Raw genomic sequence first — 11,458 nt, 5'->3', positions numbered from 1 at the left:
AAGTGGCCTTGCTTTTTAATACCTACTTACACACAGCTAATCTTCACTTTTAGTTTCTTTATATTAGCAACCAAATCATAGCTGTGTGGGATAGCTCTAAGTTCCCAACCCTGCAGCTTCTGGGCTGTCTTGGCTCAGTGTTTCTGGAGCAAAACAACATAGTGCTTGGGGCAGCACTGAGTGCAGAATTCTCCTGGGGGCCTCAAAGGCTTTTCCTCTTTGCTGAATGATTCCAGTCCTTCAGGCACAGCCCAAGCTCAGTCGTGTGTGTGTGGTTCAGTCGTGATGGCGTTGTTGGAACCTTGAGTGGGTGATCTCATCGAGACGTCACAGTACAGTGAAATATTGAAGTGGACATTTTAAAGATGACAACATAACTTAAGAGTGATGGATACACCTCAGTTGTGAAGGGATTTCTTTCTTTTCCTCTCAAGTCACTTTGGTTGTGTTTTGAATCTTGGCCAAGTGACGCGCTGGATACAAACACAGCCTTTACAAAAGGTGGTGTAACACTCAGTGTAGTTCATTCTTACCATCTTTTATAGTAATAGCATTCTTTGCAAGCTTTTAGTTTGAAAATACACCTGATTTTACTTTTAAGTGAGTAAAGGCTAAGAATATATATATACTTGTATCCTGCGAGAGGTTTTGCTCATTACAGCTGTATTTCCAGCCCCATGAAGCAATGCATAGCACACTCTTGCCAACAGCTTATACCCATGTTTACTTGGAAGAGAGATTTTCAACGTGCTTAGGGTCATGTGAGCTCCTGCAGCTACTGGAGGAATATGTGCTTGTGTTACACGTGCTACCTGCCTCGTGACGGCACCGCTTCTCGAGTCAGAAAACACATTCATAATACTTCATAATTCTCTCTTTCCACTACAGCCACTGAAACCTCGGTGTACAGGCAGTGTGATTAGAGGGAGGGGGGGAAGAAAGTTGAGAGCTGCACTTGTCCAAGTCTGGCATTGGGGGAGCAGCTGCTGCTCTAGGTCTGACCTAACAGCACTGCTGTCATGGCAACTACAAAAAATAATTGCTGCAGCTGTATTACGAGATGTAATCCCTGTGCCAAAGGCAGCGAGTAAACATACAGCTTCACTGGAGGGGTGCATAGCTGAAACACCACAGTTCAATGCATTCATAGAAACTGTAAGTGCGTAAGCTGTCATTTCTATTCCTGAGATGCTGCAACTCTTTTTGTAGAGAAATCAGTACTTCTGGGAAGTGGGCTGGGCCCTGCTGGCTGAGCTCCTGCTCTGTACACAGCTGTTCCTGCAGGTGGAGGAGCACCCATCCCTTTCTTCTGCAGAACACAGAGGTGTGCTTGGCCGTGTTTTCCTGTAGCTCTCTCCCTCCTTTGCTCTGGAGAAAGAGCCCCACAGATCCTGCACCTCTGTGAGCTTTTGTGTTTGTACTGCTGTTCAGCAGCACTACTGAATTTGCAGATCTTGTCTCTCACCTCCTCTCCCAGAGCTTTTGCACACAAGTAGGCAGCTAAGGAGTTCCAAGCCTTAACCCTCCCAGGGTTCTGCATGGTTGACCACTGAGTTTTCTTTATCAGTTGGGAAGTTGTAAAGCACTGGGAAGAGCACCGTGCTTTCCAGATTTGTGCTGTTACTGATGCTTCATTTTCTATTGTGCTTCTAATGCTCATCTGAGAGAAGTCAAACAGTTTGTTGACAAGCGACTGTGAGATCTTTAAAAATAAAAACAAATCAGTTCTTGAGGTTCTACAGCTCTGCTCCTAGCATGGATTTTTCCAGGAACTTCTGTTTGGTGTGGCAGATAACTTCCAACAAAGGAAGTTTGTTGTTACAGCAACAGACGTGGGAGACAGTGAATGTTGTGCACTTGAAGGAGTAATGTTTCTACACTTCTAAACATCAGGACTGCTTAATCATGCATGTTTGCAAGCACCACCTCAATGTACTGTAACTGGTGGCTCAGAACAAAGCTATGTGCTTTATCAGCTGTTCCCCTCTTGCTTATTCTTATCTCCAGCAGTACAGTTATCTTCACAGAACTGAACTATAAACTATGTAGAACTGGAACTGAAAAAGAGAACGCTTTTTCTGCAGACAGAACAGGAAGACTTCTAAGTACGTGGTATTTTGTTGTTATTTTTTTGATTCACTTTGTTTCCTAAAGTATTGTGTTTGAAACTTTGTCTTGAAATATGTGAAGGGGTTGTTAGCACCAGGGGTAAAATGTAATGATAGTCCTGCAGTGGGGTCAGCTGTGCTGTGTCCAGACAGAATTTTAAGATGTTCAGCATCTATTTTTATTCCTTGAGCAGATGAGTGAATATTAAAGGCTCTGTACTGTTCTCAGCTACGTTGTGATGTGCATTTGTCACAACGTCACCTCATCAGTGGCACCGCTGAAGCAGAAGCATCCAACACCCCAAGTGTTCCTATCTGTGGCCGTGCTGCTGGACCTGAAGTCTCTGAGGAAGGTCAGAGCTGTGTGCCAGAGGGGCTGCTGGCATTTTCTTTCTTTCTCAGCATTAAATGCTCTGCACTGCAGACTCTGAGCGTGGTAAGAAAATGCCCACAGAAATGTTCTTTGTGAGGTTCTCCGTGCCACCGCTGCAACCTTCAGAACGAGATTGAGCTAGCTGCTGCTCAAATACAAGCCTTCCTGATGAGTTTTGTCTTGCTCACTTGGGAAAAAAATTGACATGCTTTTCCTTAAGAGATAAAGCCTATCCTTTGTTGTAGGTCAGCTGCTTTTTCTCTAGGCAAACTGACGTTTGTAAACTGCTCTTTCTTCAACCACTACGGCCTCACTGCTGTTCTTACCATCACCCAAGGTTTGATTTTAATGTAAAGAGGCACTTCTTGAAATGTTACACTTCCACGGGAAAGGCATCTCAGAGCTCTTCTTTTGAACTGGGGATAAGCAGAAAGGAAAACGTTTCCTTAGGTATCCCAAGTCACTTATTTAAAAAAAAAGCAACAACAAAAAGAAACACTGAATTCTGATGTCCATTGGTCAAATGTTGCTGTTACGTTGAGATACTTGAGGGCAGCTTAACAAGCAAGAGGGAGAACGACTTCTAAATGGTCCTTTCCTATGAGGAAAGGTTGAGGGACTTGGGCTTGTTTAGCTTGGAGAAGAGAAGGCTGCAGGGAGACCTCAGTGTGGCCTTGCAGTACTTGAAGGGAGCGTATAAACAGCAGGGGGAACGGCTGTTTGTGAGGGTGGACAGTGATAGGACAAGGGGGAATGGTTGTAAACTGTGACAGGGGAGGTTTAGGTTAGATATTAGGAGGAAGTTTTTCACACAGAGGGTGGTGACGCACTGGAACAGGCTGCCCAAGGAGGCTGTGGATGCCCCATGCCTGGAGGCATTCAAGGCCAGGCTGGATGTGGCTCTGGGCAGCCTGGTCTGGTGGTTGGTGACCCTGCACATAGCAGGGGGTTGGAACGTGATGATCATCGTGGGCCTTCTCAACCCAGGCCATTCTGTGATTCTATGATATGATCCTATGATAGTGATAGGACAAGGAATCATTTTAAACTAAAAGAGGGGAGAATTAGGTGAGATGTTAGGGAGAAATTCTCTACTCGGAGGGCAGTGAGGCCCTGGCACAGGCTGCTCAGACTGGGGTTTGGTGATTTAAAGTAAAACTGCCTGCAATTCTAGTATGTCTAATGCAACTCTTCACTGGAAGGGAGACTGAGCTTAATCTAAATGGATTAAATTTCGTAACCCAAATCTCACTTTGCATCAAACCCTCCAAAACGGAGGGAAGCTGGCAGTGTGCAGAAGGTGGAGAAAAGAGGCAGAAAAACACAGGGACATCTGATTGCCCTCTGTTGGAATCTGTAGCAATCAATAGTTTGAATAGGAAAAGATGATTTCTAAATTGTGCTGTCATACAACTTTATAGCTGACATCAGACATCTGTTAGAATAGATTTTATGCAAACAGAGACTGTGAAGTAGGCTGTATTCTGAGGAGCTTCAGAAGTCAGGGTGGAGGGCAGGATGGGGATGCTGCTCAGTGGCACCAAAATTGTGTCTAGGGGTTGAGTGTGAGCTCTGCCTCCTTCAGAGTGTGGCTGCTTCTGTCCCTGCAAGGCTTCTCCTCCTCTCAACTCTTCTCTTAGAAATCCTCTTGCTAGGAGGCTGCATTCTTTGTTCCTTTTGCCCCAAGTTATTCCCAGGGGATGGGATTTCAAGCAGTGACAAAGGTTTATTTTTACTGTATTGGAAGAACAAACAGTAGGTTAGAGCTGGAGGAGGATGGATTGACTTGCCAGCCTGCTTACTGTGTATGGGGTTCATCCATGTCCCCTGGAGTGTCCACTTGGACTTAGGGACAGTTGGGATTGGTGAAGCATTTGGGTGCTGCAACAGCTCTTCAAGAGGCTGTTAAGTAGACTTTCCCCAGCAAAACCTTCTGCTAGCAATGTCCATCACGTGTTTAACTACAGGCTTGCTTTGGGCTGCACAGTGCAGGTGGTTAACACTGGGATTTGTTCTGCAGGATGGTAGTGCATTAGAACATCTTTTTGGTCTGACTTCCAGGGCTGGGTTTGTGTCAGATAAAAGCACATGCAAGCTGATGGTGATGACAACAGATCAGTTCTCTGAGAGCTTTAGCAAGTATTTCATGTTGAAAACGTAGCTCTTTTATGTACAGATCCTTTATGTTTGCCTTTCAAATGTAGGCTTTTTAAAAACATCTATTTTCAACGCAGGCAGTGGGAGAGAGTTTTAGGGAATCAAGGACCAATAACTAAATAAACAAAGCAGATTAAAGTCCTTCTTTATGTAATACCCTTTCTGCCATTTGCTCCAATAACAAATAAGAGCTAGCTGGTGCTAGATGGAGGCGTTAGAGCAGCAGATGGTGATCAGGACTCCTGCCATCTATTTTCAGCCACCAGCCCAGGATGGTGGCCTGGTTTTCATTCCCCTGGTCTGACTCACACTGCAGAGCTGCGTTATTTGTGGAGCTGGGATCTTCCCTCCTTCTGGGCCTCTGCTGAGCTACAAACGGAGATGAATCCTGCCCTGTGAGGGGTGCTGGGTGTCATGGCACACTGCTGCGTTGTGCACTGCACCCCAATGGCATCTCCTATGAGACATGAGGGTGCAGGAGGTCTGAGCTAACCCTGCAGAGGGTGGAAGCACTCATCTCCAGTCCCTTGAGTGAGGGATTGGTGCACCCTGGGGCCTCACCCTGGGGACTGCTGGCACCCCAAGTGCTGCTGCAGGTGTGGGGTGGCCTTCTCCTTCCTGGCCCCTGCTTTCCAGGTCTGCTTCTCAGCAGAGGGCAGAGCTTGAGAGGGTCCCAAGTTAAATGGAAGGGGATGGGAGATGCTGATCAGGGCAGGGATGGGACTACTTGATTCACACAGACATAGCGCCTGCAGCGTATAATGCTGCTGAGCAGAGGAGTCACCATGAATGGCGTTGCAGAGACCAAAGCCCATGTGGCATTGCCCATCTGAAGCTGCTCAGGTGTTTGAGTGAGAAGTGAGCTGGGCGGAGCGCTAGAGTGAAGGGCAAGTGGGAAGAAGCCTCACCTCAGGTCTCTCTGGTTTCCTGCCCTTTTCCAGGCGTCCATTTGCTGCTGAGTTGCCCCATGGGCTCAGCTTTAGCAGAGGTTGGGTGTGTGACAGGGCCTAGCAAACAAGAACTGCCGCTGCCTTTGGCACAAGGTTATATTGAAATCACACGCTGTCAAAAGCAAATAGTTCTGCTCCATTAGCAGCAATCTGTCCTGGGAACTTATTATAAATTGTGCTCTTCCTTCTTACAGAGAATGATTAACAACTCCTGACTGCAGATGGGTACAGACAAACCTTTTCTTTTTGTTCTGCTGTGGGTTGGCTGGCTCCTCTTTGGCTTTTTGTGGTGTGGTGCAGCTTTGTCACTTTCTTTGGCCCATTTCTCCCTGTTTCTCACTGTTTCTTGTCCTTGCTTCATTTGCATGCTGCCTTTCTGACTTATCTCTGACCAACAGTGTTTGTCTTGCAGGACAACTCAGTAGCAACAAAGAGCAGCACTGGATTATTCTGTTTAAACATCAGTTTAAACATCATTGGCATGTGTTTTCCTTACAAAACATCTCAAAAGCAATGAAAGGATGGTTGAGGCCGCTGCAGCACACACTTATCCACGTGCCTCAGGCTGCCCGTCCCTGGGGCTCCTCCTTCCCCATTGCCCCCCTCAGCAGCCCCTGCAGTTCTTAAGGGTTTGTCATTTTAGGAGCTAAAATGAAATTAAAAGTGCTGAGCTGAACACACATTTCAACTCGCTGCTTTAGAAGGGTCAAAGAAAACCCAACTCCAAGAATGAAAAAGTGAGTGTTCAGCTTTCATTGAAGCTGCTGGCATCTAGGAAGGCAGTTGGGTCATTGCAAAGTAGACAGATACTCCAAGTGTAATAACATTTAGAATAACACATGCTTACCCAGCGGTCACGTTGTATATGAAGTTCATTTCTATTGAGTGAGGACCTTTTCCAGGAATAGAACTCTTTTTCTTTGGAAATTCAGAACTGCACTTCCTTTGATGGAGAGGGCAAACACACAAATACCTTTGTGCTGTGGGCAAATCTGAGCTGGCCACAGTCCTCTCCTGTTTGGAGGTGGAAATATCACAGAGAGGGCTGTTCTGGCACACGTCTGATGTTTCAGCATGGAGGTGTTGGTTGGACCGGGTCCCCAAGGTTGCACCAGGCCAGTGTGGGCTCACAAGGCACAAGGATTCCAAATCACTGCTCCAGATCCTCTGCCTCCCCCCCAAGCATTACTTTGATAGCTCTGTGGATTAAAGAAATGGGTTTTGCTTTATCCACAGTGGGGAGCCGGCTTAAGAGCTGCACCAGTGCTTCAAGCCCCTCCAGGAGAGCAATTAAACCCATGGAGTCATGGGCCTGCTTCCAGCCTCGAGGCATTGCTGGCTGCTCCAAGGTGTGCTGCCAGGAGTCAGAGCTGATTCTGCACCTCTGGGAACTGTGTGGATTTAGGAGTCTGGCTCTGAGCACGTCCTGCCCTCACTGCAGGCGCTTGGTGCTGCCCAGGTGGGACTGAGTGGTCCTTAGGCTGTTTCTGCTGTGGCTGTATGACATACCATGATGAATTCTCAACTCCCTTTTCAATTCTGCTCTGCTGGATGGCCTTGCCTTGTTGCCCGTAGCAACACCTGCTTGAAAATAAGATCTGTGACAAACGGATGGGTTTGCTGGTGGCCATGTGAGAATGGTTGACATTATTAATGATAGCTGTTACTACTACCACTGCTATTTATAGCTGTTGGGGCCATGCAGCAACTGTTTTTGCTGGGGATGTGGCAGTGTGTGACTCAAAACAGGGTCACCCAGATGGCATCTCTGCGAGCAGAGCAGCAGTCTGGGGCAAAGGCTCAGCGATCACGGAGGGGCTGATTTCTCTCCTGTTGCCTCAACAACTGCTTTTCTTGGCAGGGAGCTGGTGGAAAGAAGCCTGCAGTGTCAATAGGGAATCCTTTTTTTCCTGGAAAAAAGACATATACACGTCAATGTGTCCAGGAGAGCCAGAGTAGCACATCATCGGGGCTCAGGCTGTGACTCAAAAGGGACAATACTGCTTGGTGCATAAGTCAGAAACATCTTCAGATGAGCTGAGCTATGCAAAGTGGCTCATGGCTTTGGACATCTTGGTTTCTGGGAGACCCTGGTTGAGCTGTTGAAGACTGCTCTGTGCAGATAACCTGTCTTCTCCAGTCCCACAGAATGTTTACGATCGTGGCCCCTTTATTCCCCTTTCACAAAGTACAGCTGGGTTGTGGCATCCATCAATCCATACTCAGAGGGCACTGATGCCCTGGCACAGCTGCCCAGAGAGCTGTGGTGCCCCATCCCTGGAGGTGCTCAAGGACAGGTTGGATGGGTCCTGGGCAGCCTGAGCTGGTGGGGAACAACCAGCCCATGGCAGGGGTTGGGCCTGGGTGAGCTTTGAGGTTCCTTCCAACTCAGGCCATTCTGTGATTCTGTGATTGCAGCCAGATAAATGGGCACAGAGGCACAAGTGCTGCACAGGCAGGCTGGATCCAGGTGCAGCTCTGAATTCCCAGTCTAACTCATTTGCTCAGGGCTGCCCAGTCAGAGGAGGAGCACAGCAAAAGCTGGCTTCATCCTTCTTGAGAGCTTGGGGTGCTCCTAAACTTCCATTTTTCTGCATGCAGTTAAAAAGCAAGTTACTATTGACAATGATGAGCTGACAAGTTCTAATTAACAAATGATAGTTTGTTTCAGAACAAATCACATTTTGAGGGAATATGCTTAGAAGAGGGGTAGACCTTGGCCTCACCAGCTTTCAGTTGCGATCATTTTCCTTTTGACTGTTCACCTTTAAGCAATTTAGTCTGTGAAGCTGAGGTTACTCATCCTCAAATGAAGATGCTCATGCTCACCTGTGGCTCTTCCTCTCCCCTCCAGGACACTTAGCAAACATAAGCTGTCAGAAGGCATCACACCAATCCACAGCTTTCTTAGCATTTATATTTTTCAACGCGTTTTTCCCAAATCACCTTAAGATCCTTCTGGAGGGGCGCAGAACAGCACCCAAATCTCTGTGGCACCATCTCCTGCTCCACTACCCTGGCACACACCAAGCCCTTGGTGTGCAGGAGAGAGGACCACAGCGGTGTCCACCTGGAGGAGGATGGAGGTGGCCACCACCCGTCCCCAGGTCTGGTGAAAGCAACAGTTCCATTCAAATGTCTCTGGTTGTTCCCATCCTGTTGGGGTTACCCATCGTGTTGGCTCCCTGCTGTGGGTTCAAGCTCTGTCATCCTGCACTTGCTCTGGAGGGTCCCAGACAGGAACTGAGGTATTTACAAATGGAAAAACTGCAGAAAAGGAATGTGTTAATTTGGTGTTTTCTTTCTTCAGCACTTGAAACTGCTATATATTTGCCAATCTTCTAATGGACATTGCCAGTATCTATGAATTTGGGATTTTTGTCCTGCTAAATTCATCCTGTTTCTATTATTCTACTTTACAGGATTGTTCAGTTCCTCCAAAATGAAATGCTTGCTGGTTGGTTGTTTTTTCCTTTTTTGTTTTGTGTTTTCCTTCAACTACTACGTATTTATGTTACCACAAATTCCATTAGCATGTTATTCATTGCACCAGCAGCATTTCCAGAAATATTAAATATAACCCCAAATTCACCTTTGAGGCTCTCCAGTATGTTTCTCCCTTCAAGTTGAGAAAACCTTTCCGAAGCTGAACACTGATATCCCTCTTAGTCCCTGTGCTTCCCATCTCAGTTTCCTCCCACTGGGGACTGTCTTCTTCATTTTAACTGACAATTTCTCATGGGACAGCGTAACAAAAATTGGTCAAGCCCAGGGAGAGTTGACTGACTGCCTCTCCTTTGTCTAGAAAATCAGTTATTCAGGAAAGCTCCCAGAGTTCTTGGGCAAGAATTTCATTTGGCAGGCACCATAGACAAACGGAGAAGTAGTTGCCCAAGGCATCTTCCTTGCTTTCTTAAATTACTGTTTTCCAATACCGCTTCTGAAACATCATAGATTAATTTCAGATACTTGCTGTTGGACTTAAAACTCGATGACCTGACTCTTCCCTGTCTCTGGGGTGGAGCTGGTCCAGTTCTTTCAGTTTGTAAGCACTTAGCTCTTTCAGATTTTCATTCCCTTCAGATGTGGTCATTTCCATATCCTGATGTCCCTCATTCATCTTCACTTTGTGCTGGGCTTCAAGATCCTTTTTCTTCCCAAAGGCTGACACAAAACAGCCACCTCATTTGAGGGATGGAGTTCAGTATCTTTAAGCTTCACCACATCCTGGGCACACAGAAACCACATTTCTTTGTTCTCTTCTCATTTGTGACTCATGAACATTTTACTAGTTGTTTTAATTTCCTCTGCAAGATCGAACGCAGCTTGACTTTGGTGATTCTCATGTTACCCCTACACTTCCTGACCTTTAACATAAAATTCTCTTTGCTGGTTAATTAATCCCTTTTTCCATCCACTGCAGGCTTGTGGTTATTCCTAATTTTGTTTTTGTGGTAATTCTTCATTCAATTAAGGCATTAACCTTTCCCCTGAGAGCTTTCCTCTCTTGCCTGGGATATATGATCCATATTGTTGTAAGTTCAGTTGATTTCTCTGAATAATTCCCTTAATTTCTCTAATTTCCCCTTCTGAAATGTTAACTTCTTTTTGATTTGAAGGGAGATACCTTGAGGGCTCCTGATCCAGGATATTTTCTATGACAAAATAGTTCTGCGAAGTCTTTATCTCTTAGCAAAGCAAGTGCAAGGTGTTGCACTTGAGTTGAGGCAATCCCAGATACAAGTACAAAAAGGGAGAAGAGCTCACTGAGAGCAGCCCTGCAGAGCAGGGCTTGGGGATCCTGATGGACAAGATGGACATGAGCCAGCAGTGTGCACTTGCAGCCTGGAGGGCCAGCAGCAACTTGGGCTGCATCAACACAGAAGTTGCAGCAAGGTGAGGGAGAGGTTTGTTCCCCTCTGCTCTGCCCTCATGAGGCCCCATCTGGGTACTGTGCCCAGGACACAAGACGTAGAGCTGCTGGAGTGAGTCCAGAAGAGCGCCATGAAGATCAGAGGGCTTGTGGACCTCTCCTATGAAGAAAGGGGAGACCAACTTTTTACACAGTTTGATAGAGACAGGACAAGGAATCACTTTAAACTAAGAAGGGAGGTGTAGGTTAGATGTTAAAAACAAATTCTTTACTCAGAAGGCGATGAGGCCCTGGCACAGCTGCCCACAGAGCTGTGGTGCCCCATCCCTGGAGGTGCTCAAGGCCAGGCTGGATGGGCCCTGGGCAGCCTGAGCTGGTGGGGGGCAACCAGCCCATGGCGGGGGTTGGGGCTGGGTGGGCTTTGTGGTCCCTTCCAACCCAAACCATTCTGTGACGCTGTGATTCTATGATAAAAGCAAGTAAGAAAATAATTTCCTCTATCAGATATTTCAGGGAAGAAACCAAACTGCTGTGTCCAGGAGTTGCTGCATCTCACAATGGCCAGCAACATGACGATTCATTCAGATCTTCATTAGAGACTTCTGTGCTTAGTATCATCAGCTGTATGACAACAGCACAGCACTCCCTGTCCTTACCTGCATCTAATGACAGAGGAAAATGCCACAACTACCCTCATGCTGACTTTTTGTGCTCCCATTTCCTTCCTGTCACTGCTGACACCACCTAGATACCTCCTAGACAAGGCATGCAGGATGTTGTTCCTCTCACACAGACTCATGCTCTCACTAGTGCATGTTTCTGAGTAGCCATAAGGTCCACTTAATCTTCTCCACCTCTGCAGCTGAGTTTGTGTCCCAGCCATCATTTCCCACACACTTGCCCAGCCTGACCCCTGCTATTTGCCTGATCTGCAAGCTGCCATGACAAGTACCAGTTCTGCTTGATGAAACCTGCCCCTTTGAAAATGGTTCTGTCG

Source organism: Tetrao urogallus (genome assembly GCF_951394365.1).
Source record: "Tetrao urogallus genome assembly, chromosome: 1".
Classification (NCBI taxonomy): Eukaryota; Metazoa; Chordata; class Aves; order Galliformes; family Phasianidae; genus Tetrao; species Tetrao urogallus.
Note: the sequence above shows the minus strand (reverse complement) of the source record.